Source organism: Bombus vancouverensis, chromosome 15 (genome assembly GCF_051014615.1).
Source record: "Bombus vancouverensis nearcticus chromosome 15, iyBomVanc1_principal, whole genome shotgun sequence".
Lineage (NCBI taxonomy): Eukaryota > Metazoa > Arthropoda > Insecta > Hymenoptera > Apidae > Bombus > Bombus vancouverensis.
Window position 1 is genome coordinate 8,331,952 of NC_134925.1, and position 16,492 is coordinate 8,348,443.

Sequence of the window (16,492 nt, forward strand, 5' to 3'; positions counted from 1 at the left end):
AGTATGTAGTGCGACGTTTCAACAACATTCGCTTGGATTTAATGAGAATTTTCTGATTTCTTCTTGTATTTGTAGTTTATTTTGAGAGGGAAGAGGATATCTTGTTGACGAAGCTTCTCTGATTTTCTTCCATTATCCCAAATTGTACCATTTCATGTACATACATCTTGATATACATGTTGATGTACATTTTGCTATACAAACTATAGGCACACATAATTTTGGTATATCACGATTCACTTCGATATTTGTGATTTTAAACTGTCAAACTCACGATCCCTTACTTTATTGTCATCTAATAAAGTTCAATAATTTTTCTTCGTTTATTACCATCAGCGAGGTCGTCGTTGGCAGCCCTTCGATCAAAAACTGTTATTTCTCATCTTGAAAGGGTTGAAAATATTCGACTTATTGACTGTCTTATTAAAAATTCGAACTAACGTCACTTTAGAAGAACAAGGGATATTTAACGATGACAGAGTTGAGAATCGCTGCGTTGACAGGCTTTTATGATGCGATTATCCCTCTTGCTTCTTTTTAAGTCGACAATTTTTTGTACGACGTTTCTCTCGCGCTGCAGGTCGGTGTTGTGGTGCTGGTATCGATTATTCAAATACGATTATAATTACGTATGTATAATAACATAAAAATCGTTCGAGAAATCATACGTGTGCACGTACATTAGCGCTCGCGAGGCCGTTCGATGCGGTTTATCAGATGAAACGAAAGCGTCGGGGCAAGTTAACGAGGCCTCGGGCTCCTTAATTCGAAGGGTAATTAAATTTTACCGCGAGCTTCTTTAAACACTTCCCGCGAACGATTTACCCGAAATTTACATACTTAAGTCTCTCCCTCCCCCTTCGTCGTTGCCCCTGCTCGAGGTTCGGTTGGTTCATTAACGTTCTCTTAATCACGTCTCCCTTAATTTGCACAAATTGAAGTGCCACGCTTCCGAAGAAAACAACCGGTCTTCGCTTCAGCTTCAATAAATACGTAATTAATACCAACGACCCTATTAACCGTAATTATCGTGCGTCGCGACCGGCTGACCGCAACCGCGGCCCTGAATTAACCGCAAACTCTTGGTGTTCATCCGCCCTCTTCGAGAAAGTATACCGTCAGCGGTTCTCATATCACGCATTCTTTCAGCTTTATGTGGAAATTATTGAAATTAATTTGCTTCGATTTTAATCTGTTGATATATTTGCAAATTAATTAGAAACTGTTGTGTTCGTTCGCTGTGTTGAAGAAAGGCTGCCTTTAGTGGTTCTCATTTAACATATTCTTTCAATGCAACTGTTGAGCTTAATTGCTTTGAAATTGAACTCGTTGCTTATTATTAGTATTTTCAGATCGTAAAGGCGCGTAAGAATCAACGCAGTCGAAATTAGTTCACGTTCGTTAATTTTTATGTTAGGGAACACATGAAACGACTAATGCCAAATACTCTTCGACCCCTCTAACATTAGCATAAAAAGGCATTTGTATTAATATGTATGAATTGGGCGGATTTTTAATATCTTTTAAGTATCTTTTCTACTTAACTCTTCCCGAGTTAATCTACGTCCAGGTTTATTCAAATTAGAGGATATATCGAATTAGCAAACTCTCTCCATTTGTATTAATTTCACGCTGTTATTTTCAACATAACGCAGAAGAAACTAAAATCTACAAAATATACGGCCCGAAACAATACCATTACAAGCACGACATTGTCACTAAAATAATACTGAAAACCTAGCTTCCTTACAACGCAGTATTCCATACCTAAAGTGTCATTTTTTAACTCCTTTGTAAATACAATTTGTAAATACAATACTCCGGTTGTAAATACAATTTTTCAACTTTTTTCGGTTTTTCTTTATCTACAATGAAACCGTAAAACTTTCTGCCGTCAATTTTCTACGTACACAGGTATTTTATCCGCGTCTTAAGAATGTTCACCTTTAACCAGGAACCTAAAAATATCAGCGCTTGCCAGCTGAAACTATCTATTATATTAATCAGCGATTTATTCCGCGAACGTTATATCCTCATCTAAATCGAACGCAACGACATCGTTTAACTTATACGCCAGATTACCGGCTGAATAATTCCAACTAAATCTGCATTATGAATGACGGAAAAGATTAACAGATTGAGAACCAAACGTGACCGAGGCACCGAAGGATACCGCGTAAGCGATTTAACGCGGACAAATAATATTGTAAGGTCCTGCTAACGCCACGGAATATTACCATAAGACATGCATCTGAGCTCTGGCGAGTTCTCCAGGGCCATCGTGCAACCGGGGGTGGGGCGTCGATATGTTTATGCGTTTGCGTATCCGCGCGTGTGCTGCGACGTCGCACCCGCTGGGTATCGGTTCCGTGATGTTTGCACGTGTGCCTCCATGACTCCTTCGTGTGGGCTGATGGACCGTACGTTCGCAGTAGTGGTCAATTCGCGGCTCTTTTCTAATAAATTATACTCCATTTCCCTTCTTTTTTCTTCCTGATATTTCATAGTAAGAAGCTTTGTTAGCATACGGCTGCATAAATACGTATAATTCTCTTTCTATATTTCGTTATCCTTCTTTTTATTTTTATTTTTTTTTTTTATTTTTCTTGACATTCCGTTGTAAGCAAGTTTGTTAGCATATGGTGGAGCGATATAATTCTTTTTCGTGTCTCTTTTTACTTCTATTGGTATTTCATTGGAAGGAACTTTCTTAGCATATGGTCGCGTCGATATATATTTGTCTCTCTTGTTTTTCTTATCATTTTTGTTTCATCGAAAGAAACTTTCTCAGCATATCCTCGCGTCTACATAATTCTCACTTTTTCTTTCTCTCTTTTTTTTTATTCTTCCCAATAGTTGATTGCAAGCAACTTTTTTGCCATATGACGGACATAATCTGCTCTTCTCGGTAAGAAGAACTCTTTTTCTCGAGTTGCTTGGTAATAACTGGACTGCGGATATTTATGCAAATTCATCTCTTGAACGCGAGTAAAGGAGAGTAGAACCTAGATTGAAATTTGTTTCATCCACTCGACATTATAACCAGTGGATATCTGTTTATTGTTTAATACAGGCAATATAGGTAAAAATAAATTATAGACAAAGAGAATATTGATATAGGAATAATACTTAACAGATCACTATCTTGTATTGTAGACGTCATATCATATATCACTATAGTTTCACAATTTCAACTAATATTGCACGAAGGTTACATAAATTTCAACTAGTGTTACATACTCGCTCGTTAAAATTCCTGCAATAACTTCCACTGAACAAGGAATATTCTTTAAAATTGAAAAAAAGGAAGGGACTCTACCAAAATCAACCAAGTGGAAGAAGATTCCAATTCGACACGGATAACGAATGCCAATTTTCCTTGAAAATCTACTTTGAAAGAATCTGCAAATCCCCGTAGCATTTTTTCCCTGCGAGATCGATTCTCGAGAGACTTCGACTTGTGGCCACGACATTTCCTCGTGCTATTTAAGAGGGCAAACGTTTCTTCGGACTGGTACTTCTAATTCCTTGAAAATTGGCTTAAACCGTAAGCCCTGTAATCCAATTTCTTAGCAACAATTAGCGGCTGATCCTTCGGGTACCATTTTAAGCTGCGTCCACACGAGGCCTCCAACAGCTGGATTATTCCTCGATAATCTCGGCTCATTGTCTCCGGCGTAGATTGATTTACGACGATTTACGAGCTGTCCAATGGGGGCGGATGCCCGTTTTGTCCGTCGGCTGCCACGTGACGAGAATCGAGCTCGTTAACGATCGATCATCGCTTTACGAGCCGGACGCGTCAACGATCCGACGGAACACCGAGGTCTCTCCGATGCACAGGCGTTGTTAACCCCGATCGCCTTATGGTTTAATTTGTGACCACCATGCAGTCACATCGTAGACAAGATCGTGTCTCTTACGTGTTTCGACAAAAGCTATTTCGATACACGAGCTGCTGGAAAAGTAAATTGGTCAATTGCGTTCTTTTAAAAGCTTCTTAATTTTAGTATGACGGAACGCTACGATTAGGGTTTAACTTTTCAAGAATCAAACGGTTGATCTTGCGAAGCATGGGCTATACAGGGTGCTACAAAAATCGCGGTACAGCGGACCGGTTGGTGATCCTACGTGGAAGAATAAGTGGAGAAAAGAGGAACAGTATTTTCCTCCTTTTTCGTTTACTTTGTTTTATGTCATTTTATAGCATTTCCTAGAAGCTGATGTCTTTATAAATTCAATGTTTAATAACAAATTTTACGATCGCAACATACGTAGGATATATAAAAAAGAGTAAGAGGAATCTGGTTGCCCCTGTTTCAAAATAAAACACGAGATAATTCACGAAGAGGGGAGTTTCCGACGACGTGGTTTGAAATGAAAAATTAGTCATTCGAAGAAATCGAGACGCTCGCAGCGATCAGCGGAGCGCATTCTCGTTAATATCTGGCGATATTCCATAAATCTCGACGTAATACCTTTTCGCGTATTGGTTACGGCACATAATGGCGGCTTAATTGTAGGCTAGTAAGCCCGGCCCGCGGCTACTTCTTAAGGACAAATTTATATGTGCAGGTATACGTGCCAAATGTCCGTACAGGCTGTGGCAAAAATAACCATCCTGTTTATAATTCGTTCGTCGACATTTATCAATTCAACGATCGAATTTTAATGCGCATTACGTTCCAATAATTTTTGCATTTTGTTTAAAACTTGTATAAATCCAAGTACGCAAGTACTAATATCCAATTCGTAAGTAAATTGTCCTAATTCAAAGAACATCCTCATTCTTGAATATTCAAGTATACAATTATCAAGATTGCATCGACTCTTGTACAGCGAGATAATTTCGAAGCTGAAAACAATTTTTACAGAAATCTATCAGTTCCAGCGTAAGATGTGACCGTTTATTTTTGCTCGCCAAAAGGACAAATCAGAATAAGAAAAAGAGATGTCCAACCATAGTTGTATATACCATAAAAGCAAAAACAGCGGAAAGCAAGTTAACTTGGCTTTTAAAAGCACGACGATCGAGACCAGGATAACCAGAATACCCTCTGTCTTTCAACTTTCGACGACGATATTGCTGAGATTCGAGCGAGAACCGAAACAACAAAAATAATATCAAATTGCAAGAAATCTCACGAAACAACGATTCACGCAGCACCGTCACAAATAACGGAGTAAATAAACGAATTACGAGACGTTGAAATTGAAAAAGGAAATGCGAAGAATTGGAAATGTGAAATGGAAAGATCGATCGAACGATCGCCCACGAAAGAGTCGAATGGCAATCCTCGAAGGTCCCTGTCGTGGCACGTCGCTGGTGGAGCGATCGTCGACCGCGAAAGACGATTAACTTCGCATCGATTTCATTGTATTAAACTGCGGTAGGATCGGGCCGATCCTAAACCGGTTTAGAGCAGCTGGCGTACGAACGGGCGCGGCGTGGCAGCTCGGCTAATTGAACCGGTCGGGGATTAGTTAGCGCGTGTACGCGCACCACCTCTAAATATTTTGGCATTAACGGCGAATAAATCACCGTAGGCCGGCCGCGAATAAATCCTGGAATTAGGCGGTCGATCCGCGTGTGCACCTTGCCGATTCTTCGCCACTTAGACGCCATAAGTCACCGCGATAACTCGATTGGATTTCATAATTCACCAAGGGCGGAGAATCGTGTTCTCAATATCTTCGTGGATGTTTCAGAAAGAGGGACCGGACGTTGCAACGGATGGCCAATTACCTGGCAAAGCTGTTTTCTGGCTCGGTGTTTAGGAGAATTTGTGGTCTATCGTGGCTCGAGTAGCATATTGATACAATGAATTGGGTTTGTGTTAGGGTTTGTTTGTTTGAGAAGCTTTAAGATAATTGAATTAGTGTTGTAGGTAACTATGGGATATTATAGGGATCGTTATTAGTACATTCTTCACTTGCTTTTCTTTATACGAGTTCAACGATTGAGCGGTAATATGATTATGGCGTGTGCTCGACATGTGCAGGTTTTCCTATGTGTTATTATTAAACTCAATTAATCAATGATTCTTGACTAAGGAAATTATTTTCTTCCTTTTACGACACTTCTTTAAATAAAATCCATCTTTTCAATATTCTTTCAATTTATACATTTTATTATTGTACGAAGAGCTGGTGCACGGTGTTGGTAAACGTGCTGAACAATTTTTACAGCAGTTTCCATCGTTACACGTTTCCGGAATTCGTAGAACACGACACGACGCCAATCTTATCTTATCAATGTAAAAATCTTCGTCTACGACGTGAGAACTGTTCCACTGACCGTAACATCATGGAAAATACATATCGACACGGCCGAAGCATAACGACGAATAAACATCGTAAAGCCCAAACCACCTAGAGCCGAAGACTCAGCCTCGAAGACCTCCCTAACCGTCCAATTAATTCTTAGCGGTAAAGAAATCGCGGAACGAGCCTTTAAACACGTTTTCTCGCGTCGAATCGAGGTCTGAACACGGCGAGATCGGGCCTTAAGTACGAATTTATCGCGAGGCTGTGTCGTAACGCGGTAGATCGGCGTTATAAGTTAGAAGCTAATTCGCCGCCGCGAAACGAGCTGGCTCATATTTGAGGGAATCGCGGCTCATTGGACACGTACACGTGCGATCCCGACGACTAACTGTTCACCGGCAGTAAAACCCGATTCACGATCGGCTTCACATGGCGGTCATGCAGCTGGTTCGAGGATCGGCTCGCGCTCGCGCGCACCTGAATACGAATGGCCGCATTGTTCGTGCGCCAAATCGCTTTAATGGAGTCTTATTATAGCCACCTTTCCGCTGACTCGATCATGGAATCGATCGATGCCCGACGATTACGATACCGGATTATTGCTTCGATAAGTTTCTAGTAATTTCTGGTTTCTCCAACCTGTGTTTGCTCGTTGCATGATTTCGATCGACAACTTCGATTTCCCGATGCTCGAGATTTCGTCCTTTCGTTATCGTTGGTGTTTTTAAGGATCGACGAAAATTTCAGGGAAGGAATCATCTTGATAAGTAGACGTTGCTCCTTTGTTTTTTAATTAGACCGGATGTTCGATGCTTTTATGATCGAGGTACGATCGAAAGTTCGTATACACTTGTATGGTATTCTCGTGAGAATTTAGTGAGATCATATTTAAGATTGCGCAAACTGTTGGTGCCAAGTTGGATCAAGTTTCTCGTCAGAATATTTTCTTCGTTAATTCGTTTTGTAAATTGTACATTGGAAACGTGGCAGAATTTCCTAATTTATTATAAAACTCCGTTTATCTGAACGAAATTTTAGTTAACACTCGATTAATCGAACTGTTGCTGGTTGGATTCATTTATCCGAGCCTGAGTTCCTATTATCTGAGCGAAAAATAATTAATTGTTGGTGAGCTTCTATTGTATGAACTGAACTTCAATTATATAAACTGTTTGTCCCCCGTCGAGTTCAGATAAATAGAATTCTAGTGTACGTAATTTAAGACGAATCGTATGTCAGATGACATTTAAATGTTTAAAAAGTATTTTGAAAAAGTTTTTGTTATTTGAACCAATAAAAACCTGGGAATTTTCTGTCTCTTTTCTCAAAATAACTCAATGTTATACGTTATACGATACGTCAGTCGACACACATTTCACGTCCCTCCAAAAAGCAAACAAATGCCCAATTTTTCCTTATTTCTTCAATTTATTACTTTAGCATAGAAAAATTACAACCTCCTGCGTATCGACATTTTTAAATGCAGATTACAGAAACGAATATATTGTCAACCAACAAGGATATTCACGAAGATCCCTTTCCCAAGAATTTAACAGGTTATCCAACGCGTCAATCGACACCACGTTTTACCTTCTTCGAAAAAGCAAATAAAAACTCAATTTTACTTACCCTTCGAATATCCTCTATTTTTTCAATTCGTCATTTTAACATAAGAAAAAAAATCCAGCCTCGTCTGAACTAGCACGAAAAGAAGATTTCCAAGCTAAAGAAATAATAAAGAAATGAATATCCCTTGGACCAACAAGGATACCTACTTATAAACATCCTTTTCTCGAGATAATTCAATATCTTATCGAACATGTCGATCGACATACATTTCATCCTCTTTCCAAAAAGGTAAGTAAACGAAGAAGAAGGCTTAATTACTCCACAACGTTTCTTATTCCTTCGATCTACCGGCTCGATTTTCATACTCTGTCCTTAATCGATTTCCAAAGCTTGTGAATGTATTGGAACGTCGTTCGTGGAGACTGGACGGGCGTCGAAGATACAGACGTCAAGTCACTGTCGTCGCGAAGTATGATTAATACGAGGACGGAATAATTGCCGGCTGGATGGAAGAGATCCATCGGAAGGGGACGGGGGTCCGCCGATAGTTAGGAAAAGATAAACGGGGCGGCCTTTTTCTCTGGCACAGTGTGGCTCGTCGCCCGCGTCCTCGTCAGGCCATCGATTTATCTTCGGCCGATCTAGTAATTAATTTTAAACGCAATATAATTGGCTGCTCGTAATTTAACCCATACGCCTCCCACCCCTCGTCCCTTCATCTTCTTCTTCTGCTCACCTTCTGGGTCCGCGATTAGGGCAACGTACGCTCGAAAGCTTCTTAATTGACTCGTCACCCTCTTTTACCCCCTGCCACCGAGTCGCCAGTGACGGACCCAGAGCACAGCGATAGGAACGATCGATATTCTATAACATACAAAAATACTCTGTCACATTATGAAACACTCGCTAGGTATTATAAATAAAGTAAATTTTATTATTTGAGACATACAGATGTCGGATGGGCTATACTAAAATATAAATTACCAGGGAATTTGAAATCAGGCGAGAGAAGATTCGAAGATGTACTTACACCGTGGCTTGAAAGTGCGTGTGGACGCTTGTTCGTCTTTGACAAAATACAATTCGATTACGAGATACAAATGGAGAGACTGGTGATTTTATCTTTTATCAGAGCTGTCAGCCGAGATCATCTGATTACGACACGATGAAGCTTACAATTAGTCTTACGGGTTGGTATACGATCAAGGAATTGACATCCGCAAGTGTTATTATTAATTAGCGAGTTTGTTAGCCGCAGCTTGTTTGGTTGGATAAGATGAAGAAGATTCTTGCAAATTGACTATCGCGATTAGTTTTATTATAGCAGTAATATTTAAAATCAGTTAACACCTCGACCAATCGTGCGTTTAACTTTATTATTCCATTGATGAGATTTTAAGTAAACGTTCTGTATGACATAATATTTACTCATCGTATAAGAAAATAATAAGGAGAATACTTCTGATCATTAGTTTGCTATTAAATATTGTTTATTTTATTCTCAATAAATATTGATCGGAATATACGCATGCTTATGAATAACAGTGTATGTAAATATTATACTTTTACACGTTTGTCCCTTCTCTAAAAAAGGCACCTGGATCAGCCACTGCGCATCATCGACCCTCTTTCTTCCTGTTCGTTTTACTTCGTTTCTTCCCGATAGAATGGTACTTCATCGAATATACGGTGGATTATGCAAGTATTAGTTTGTCCGAAAGTTTCTTTCGTTTTATGAGGAAATGGTAGACGCACAACGTTTTTTTGTTTTATATTATTTTGTCGAATTACGTACGATCCATTTTGTTCTGTTGAGGTGGAACACCGCGACATTTCACAGACTTGGTTTCACGTTTGTATGAAGGTGCATTGTTGTAAAAAAGACATTTTTCGGACAACCTAATATTTTGTAGACACCCTTTATGAATATATTTTTGTGTCTTACATGGAATTACATTTTGAAATTCCATTAGCATTATAGCGAGACACTGGTGTCATAATTATATTGGGGAAATTTGAAACCAATTTGAAAGTTTACATAGAAATTACGAGGTATTTAATACATAGGCTTCACTGGTTACAGAAATATTTGAACAGTTAATTATCCATTACATTAATAAACCTCGATATTCAGTGGGACCATCAGTGACATTTATCTAAAGATTTTTGATCAAGACTCTCTTAGAAAAGCTATGCATTAATGGATTGACAGGTCGCAAGTCGTAGATCAGATTAGTTCACCAAAATAATACAATCGTTGAATATTTTTAGCAACATACGAAAACTGAAAACAATTAAACGGAGCTAAAATAAAGTGAGATTACGTCAAGAGGAGAACCTCCAAGATGTAGGGAAAGCAGGGAATTAAATACCCTTAACAAGTGGCATATTTCCTAAAAGCATAGCAGTCGTGGTTTTCGCGAGATTCCTTCCAAATTTTCCAAAATTCTATAACGACGCCAACCTGTGCGATAAAAGAAGCATAAGAAAGTTTGGAGAACAAACGAACGTTTACAAATCCCTCGAGTCGACATCGAGATCCCGTGCCATCCAGTTACCAGTAAAAAAAAAGAAAGGAAAAAAATGGATTCAGAGGATCCTAAAACTCGAGGAGTTTCGCGGCTAAGCCGAACAAGAATCGGCCGTGTCGACGATTCTCACCACGTCCCCCGGGATTCGCAAAAAACTCTGGCTGCCCGGAGGAATTCCACGCGAAACAGAACGACTGGTCCCCTCGACAGAGACCCGACCTCTCCCCCTTTTTCCCTTTTAGAGGATTCCATAGCTCCGTTTCGTCCGGCTGCTCCCATTAAAAATGTATCAATCTCGGAAGCCGAGCTGCGTTTCGCGGACGAAACTGTTTTGTAGACACCGGCTGGCGTGGAACGCGGTTAAAGGCGTCGTAAAGAATAACGTCGACGAAATTCCCTGGTCTAATTCCGCGGATCGGGTCTTTTTCCGGCCGATGAAAACGCGCCAGTTGGTTGGTAGTTGATTTACAACGAAGCGGAGGAATTCGATCGATTGATTCGTTTGGTGCAACCGGTGGCAGGGAAAGGGAGGACGAGAGAAGAAAATGTGAGGATTTTTGGTGAGAGGGTGAGAAGTTTGATGTGGTGGCAAATTTTTGTGTGCATTATGAACAGGGTGAATTACATATTAGGTTGTCCCAAAAGTTCCTTTCGTTTTATAAGCAAATAGTAGATGCACAACATTTTCTGTTTTATATTATTTTATTGAATTTTGTTTGATCCATTTTATTCTAACAATTGGATCATACATAAATCCATAAAATAGTATAGAATAAAAAATGTTGCGTATCTATTATTTCATTTAAGAAACTTTTGGGACTTTTAGAGAGATTGAGGAAGGTGAAGTTTGCTTAATTCTACGTATAATTACTTGACGAGGTTTCTTAGGTTCCCAGGTAGTTAGCGAATTTTTTTAAAGAATGCAGAGGGTGAAATGAGGTGTTAATGGTTGAGAAACTTGAAGTTTGATAAATATACTGTGAATACTGATGCAAATTCGTATCACTAACACAGATTTAATTCACTCACTACAGGATAATAATATATCTTAAACAGTTTATATATTTTTCCATATTAGGTGGATCTTTTACCCTTCTTTATAAAATTACCCCAATAAATCTATCTTATCTACATCCTGAAATAAACAGTCTCTGAAATCTCCTCTAAGAATCATCGAAACCCATCAAAATCCTGAAAACCACGTTTCTTCGCGAATCCTGCTCATGATCGAAGAAAAGAAAAAGGGTGGAACAGCGGTGGTGGTGTTCGGTATACCAGTTCCCTCGAATTCCATGGTTACGAGGAACGAAGCAGCGAGTAAGGCAAAGTAAATTCGCCGTCGAATTTTACGTTTGGCCACATGTGATTCCGAATATGGTCAGCTGGCAGGAGGAGGGAGGGTTGGCGGCGGAGGCAGGGAAGGGTGGACTCAGGGAGTGGCCGTTCGAAAGAGGCAGGAACATCACTAAAGTGTCAGCGGCATCACAATTCGCGAGGAGCAAAAGAGCGCTTGTTAGCGGTGCCCGGCCGGCAAAAAAGGTAGCCCGAGCCTTGACGAGCAAATAAAAGTCCCTTCCACGGCCCCCTGCACGCGTCTTTCCCGCGTGGAGGGGGACCATGGGGCCCTCGTAGGACCCGCATGGCCCCTTACGGGAACAAAAGACGCCGCGTTTCGCCCGCTTTTCAAAATAGATCGCGTCTGTTGAATATCGTGGAGTAGGTGAACGCGGTTGTTTAAGTTGTATTCGGTTGCATCTAGTTGCATTTGGTTATAGTATATTGTACTAGATTTCAGTAGGGTTCTACGTTTGTCGAAAAATTTTGGTCAGCCAATGTGTATACAAAATACACAAGTATGTAATTTGACAAAATGAATACCAATGGTAAAAGCAAAAATTTTGCCATGTACGTACAAAGATAACTAATTCGACGAAATGAAATCCTAATAATAAATCCAGAAATTCTCCTATATTATCAAAAAGTCGTACCAAACGTCTTAAGAAAACAAATAACCATTCTCTATTATATAATACATAAGGCTCAAAAATATCTAACTTAATGAAAATTCCAAAACCCATTAATAAATCTAAAAATTCTCTTACATTACATACGTCGACAAATCCTACCAAACGCCCCATGAAACCAAATAGCATAAATTTCAATCTAATTTCATCAAATGAATTCCTAATAACAAATTTAAAGCTTCCCCTAAATCATCAAAAAATCATATCGAACTCCGGAAAGAAACGAACACCTGCACTTTCCACCCAACAATTCTCCACCAATCCCACAGCTGTCCATTTTAAAACTCTAAATATTTCCAAGAATCCAGCTCGTAAAGTCACAAAACTTGCGCTGATCTCCGCTCGCGGAGAACCGGTACACACACCCCCAAAGTGCGTCCGAAGTACGAAAGTGGTTTCGGTCCACCCCAAGGGAATTTCCATAGGAGTGAGGAGGGGGCCGGTTCCGCGGGAACAAAAGGTTCCGCCTGCGCACTCATCCCCTTTCAGAATTCCAGGACGAAACCACTTCCTCCTTCCAACGTTTCTTCAGATTCCCCAGGTTTCGACGTCGCGTCGCGATCGCTCTTTGCCCGAAAGCCGACAGCTTCTCCCCGCCGCGATGTTTCGATACAAATTACATGAAGAGGGACACGGAACGGTCCGTGGCATCTCCGCGTAGAAATCGAGCAGGGAATGGGGAAAGACTGATGTTATCATCAGCCCCCATGAACCGGACCCACCTTGCACCACCCCCGTTTCTCTTCGTTTCTTGTCGAGGTATCTTCGCACCAGTTTCGCGATTTTCTTGCCAGTGTTCGTCCAATTCTTCGCACTGGCGTACTTTTGGATAAAATTCTCTGTCTTTTGGATACAAATTGAAAATTTGGATGAAAGTATAGCGAGTCGTGGGGCTGTCGAATGAAAGACGCAGAGTGGATATCGCAATTGAAAGCGTAGTTGTATTCTGGCTTACGATCGAGTTTCTAAATGCGATTGTGATTTAGTGGCACGTTTTCGTATTTCTGGATGCAGTTGCGTTTTACCTCGCACACTTGAGTTTTATCGTAATCGAAGTTACTTTGCCCAAAGATTAGTCCGTTTAATAGAAAATTAGTTTCTACTAAATTCTTCTTGAGTTCTAACTCACATTTACGTTTCTGAAACGTGGTTGCGCTCTAATTTACGTGTGCGTTTCCGAATGCAGTTGCATTTCAGTCTATAAATTTGAGGTTTCCTGTGTATGTAGTTATAGCTGAGCCATTGTAGGGAAAGTTCATCATTCGAATAATTGTAGGTGATGTTACGTTTGTAAATATGTTTCAGTAATTGCAGCTGAAGTTGCGTGTGCAAATATATGATGCTTCGGTAATTGCGTTTGAAGTTGCGTGTGTAGATATAGTTAAGCAATTGCATTTGAAGTTGCGTGCGCAGATATGGTTGAGTAATTCCATTTGAAATTGCATGTGTTTATACATTATGTGTAGATATATGCACGGCAGAAGATTTATTGCTTACAACCTACTTATAATATAGCTACTGATGTATTTGCACTTGTAACTGCACTTTAATGGCATCTACGCTATCAATTGCTTTATTTTATTCTTGTCAGAAAAATATCGTACTTTAACTGCACCTGTGCCTGCTTTTGCATTTGTGATCGTACGTCAATTGTATCTCGTTTTTCATGTCACTGTTTAATTTGCTGTTTGGTTTAAAAGAAAGTTCCTTTGCGTAAATTCAAGTGTTTGCCAGGTCGTATGGATTCTATAAGTTTCTGAAAACATGATTAACATAGCCGCAACCTGTTTACCATCTATTCAACGAGCTTATATCTTGTTCCATTTTGAACTTTCCCAACTTTAGCGAACAACCGTGCAGAAACTAATTATAACTCCATCTTCGACACAATTACGTGTTCCTATTCTTCGTTGCTCTCTCAAACTATACAACTGCATCTCAAAAAATATCTTGTATAGCATTCTTTGCTTGCTTCCTTATTGGGATATTTTAGACGCATAAGTAGTATGCAAATTTTACTTACAACTCGATGCACCTACTCAACGATAACCGCAAACCATTCACGAATTCATCACCTATACGTTAAATTATTTTCCTGAAATTTTGGAATCATCGATCTCCATATATATTACCAAACCAACGAATCCTTGCTGAACAATACCCAGGATTAATAGAAAATGTTATATAATACGAAAATTTCATCGATTGATACGAAAAATGTTCCACGATAAATACTTAAGATCCACGCACAACTCGATAAACCTACTCAATAATAACCATGAACCATATGAAACCATCTCTGAACAAATTCAGCACATAGAAATTAAATTGTCTTCCTAATCTTTAGAAATCGCCTAACGAATCTTTGTTGAACGATAGCCAAAAAGGATGCAAAACGGAAACGTGACCAGCGCCATGTTGCTGTGTTCTCCAGCGTGGAGATGAAGCGATTCAGTGAATTACCGCAGAGGAGACAGGTGGCCGGGCACGGGGTTACCGGCGTTGGAAACAGCGAGGCCGCCTCCGTGCATTAGTGACGCCTGTTAGCGGCGATGCCAGCAGGCGCAAGAAACACCATAAAGCCGTGCAAAACGGCCGGGGACGGGGGATTACGAGCCTCTCCGCGCCTTCGCCGACGGCCGACGCTTCTATCTCTCTATCGTTTCGTACCTTTCTCCTGCAAGCCGGTACGAGGATCGCTATGTTCACTCGTCGCAGCCCTTTAAGTCTCTTCCTTCTCTTGCTAATGATTATGACTGACCCGTACACCCACTCCAGAAGAGAATTGTGAATTACAGAAGATCATCTCTCCTCTGAGAGGAAAGCCAATTATCTGGTAAAAGATTTTGGATGGTTTTGATTGTTGAAGAGAGTTTGTGTTTAGAGATATTTAGAGCACTGTAAGGAAGATGTTTAAAAATGATTGATGCGAAATTTGGTGGTGGTTTTTCATTTAATAGGAGCTGGTAATTCAATTCTTCTGAACATTTTTATGGGACCGGCTGCACCCACTCAAGAACAGAAGACACGGCGGATAGATGATCTCTCTGCTAAGAGGACATCTAATTATCTGGTAAAAGATTTTGGATGGTTTTGATTGTTGAAGAGAGTTTGTGTTTAGAGATATTTAGAGCACTGTAAGGAAGATGTTTAAAAATGATTGATGCGAAATTTGGTGGTGGTTTTTCATTTAATAGGAGCTGGTAATTCAATTCTTCTGAACATTTTTATGGGACCGGCTGCACCCACTCAAGAACAGAAGACACGGCGGATAGATGATCTCTCTGCTAAGAGGACATCTAATTATCTGGTAAAAGATTTTGGATGGTTTTGATTGTTGAAGAGAGTTTGTGTTTAGAGATATTTAGAGCACTGTAAGGAAGATGTTTAAAAATGATTGATGCGAAATTTGGTGGTGGTTTTTCATTTAATAGGAGCTGGTAATTCAATTCTTTTGAACATTCTTATGGGACCGGCTGCACCCACTCAAGAACAGAAGACACAGTGGATTATCAAAGATGATGTCTCTTCTAGGAGACAGCCTAGTTACGTGTATTCTTTGCGGATAATTTTAGGTGATTAGTTTATGTTTGAAGATATTTAAGGCTACGTTAGGTAAATTTCTGTAAAGGATTGATGTCAGAATTAGGTAGTTTGATGTAATACAGAGGTAAATTCGACTGTTGCCACTTTTTCATGTCTGCATTCGTTATCTTCAACTTGCCATCACATACTTTGATTCTTCAAAGATGCTTGTAAATATCCTACAAGGATTTTTCAATTTTAAAGAAATCCAACCATTTTTCAACACTCTGCTGTGCACAAATAACCGATCCATGATAGCTCTGAAAGCTACAATGCTCGAACTTCCGAGAACAAGACAAAAAGAAGGAGAAAATTTAATACTCCGCAATCTTGCTGCGATCTAAAATTCAGCAAATTAGGTTGGACAGAGTCGAGGTAATCGCGGATCGGGACACAAAGGGCGGCAAACGCGATGCATTCGGTCGCCATTGGATCGGTCGCGCGCGTCCAACGTCGGAACAAGACCGGTGCGTGTCGCACGCTCGTTAGCAGCACGTTCGAACCGCACCAAGAATA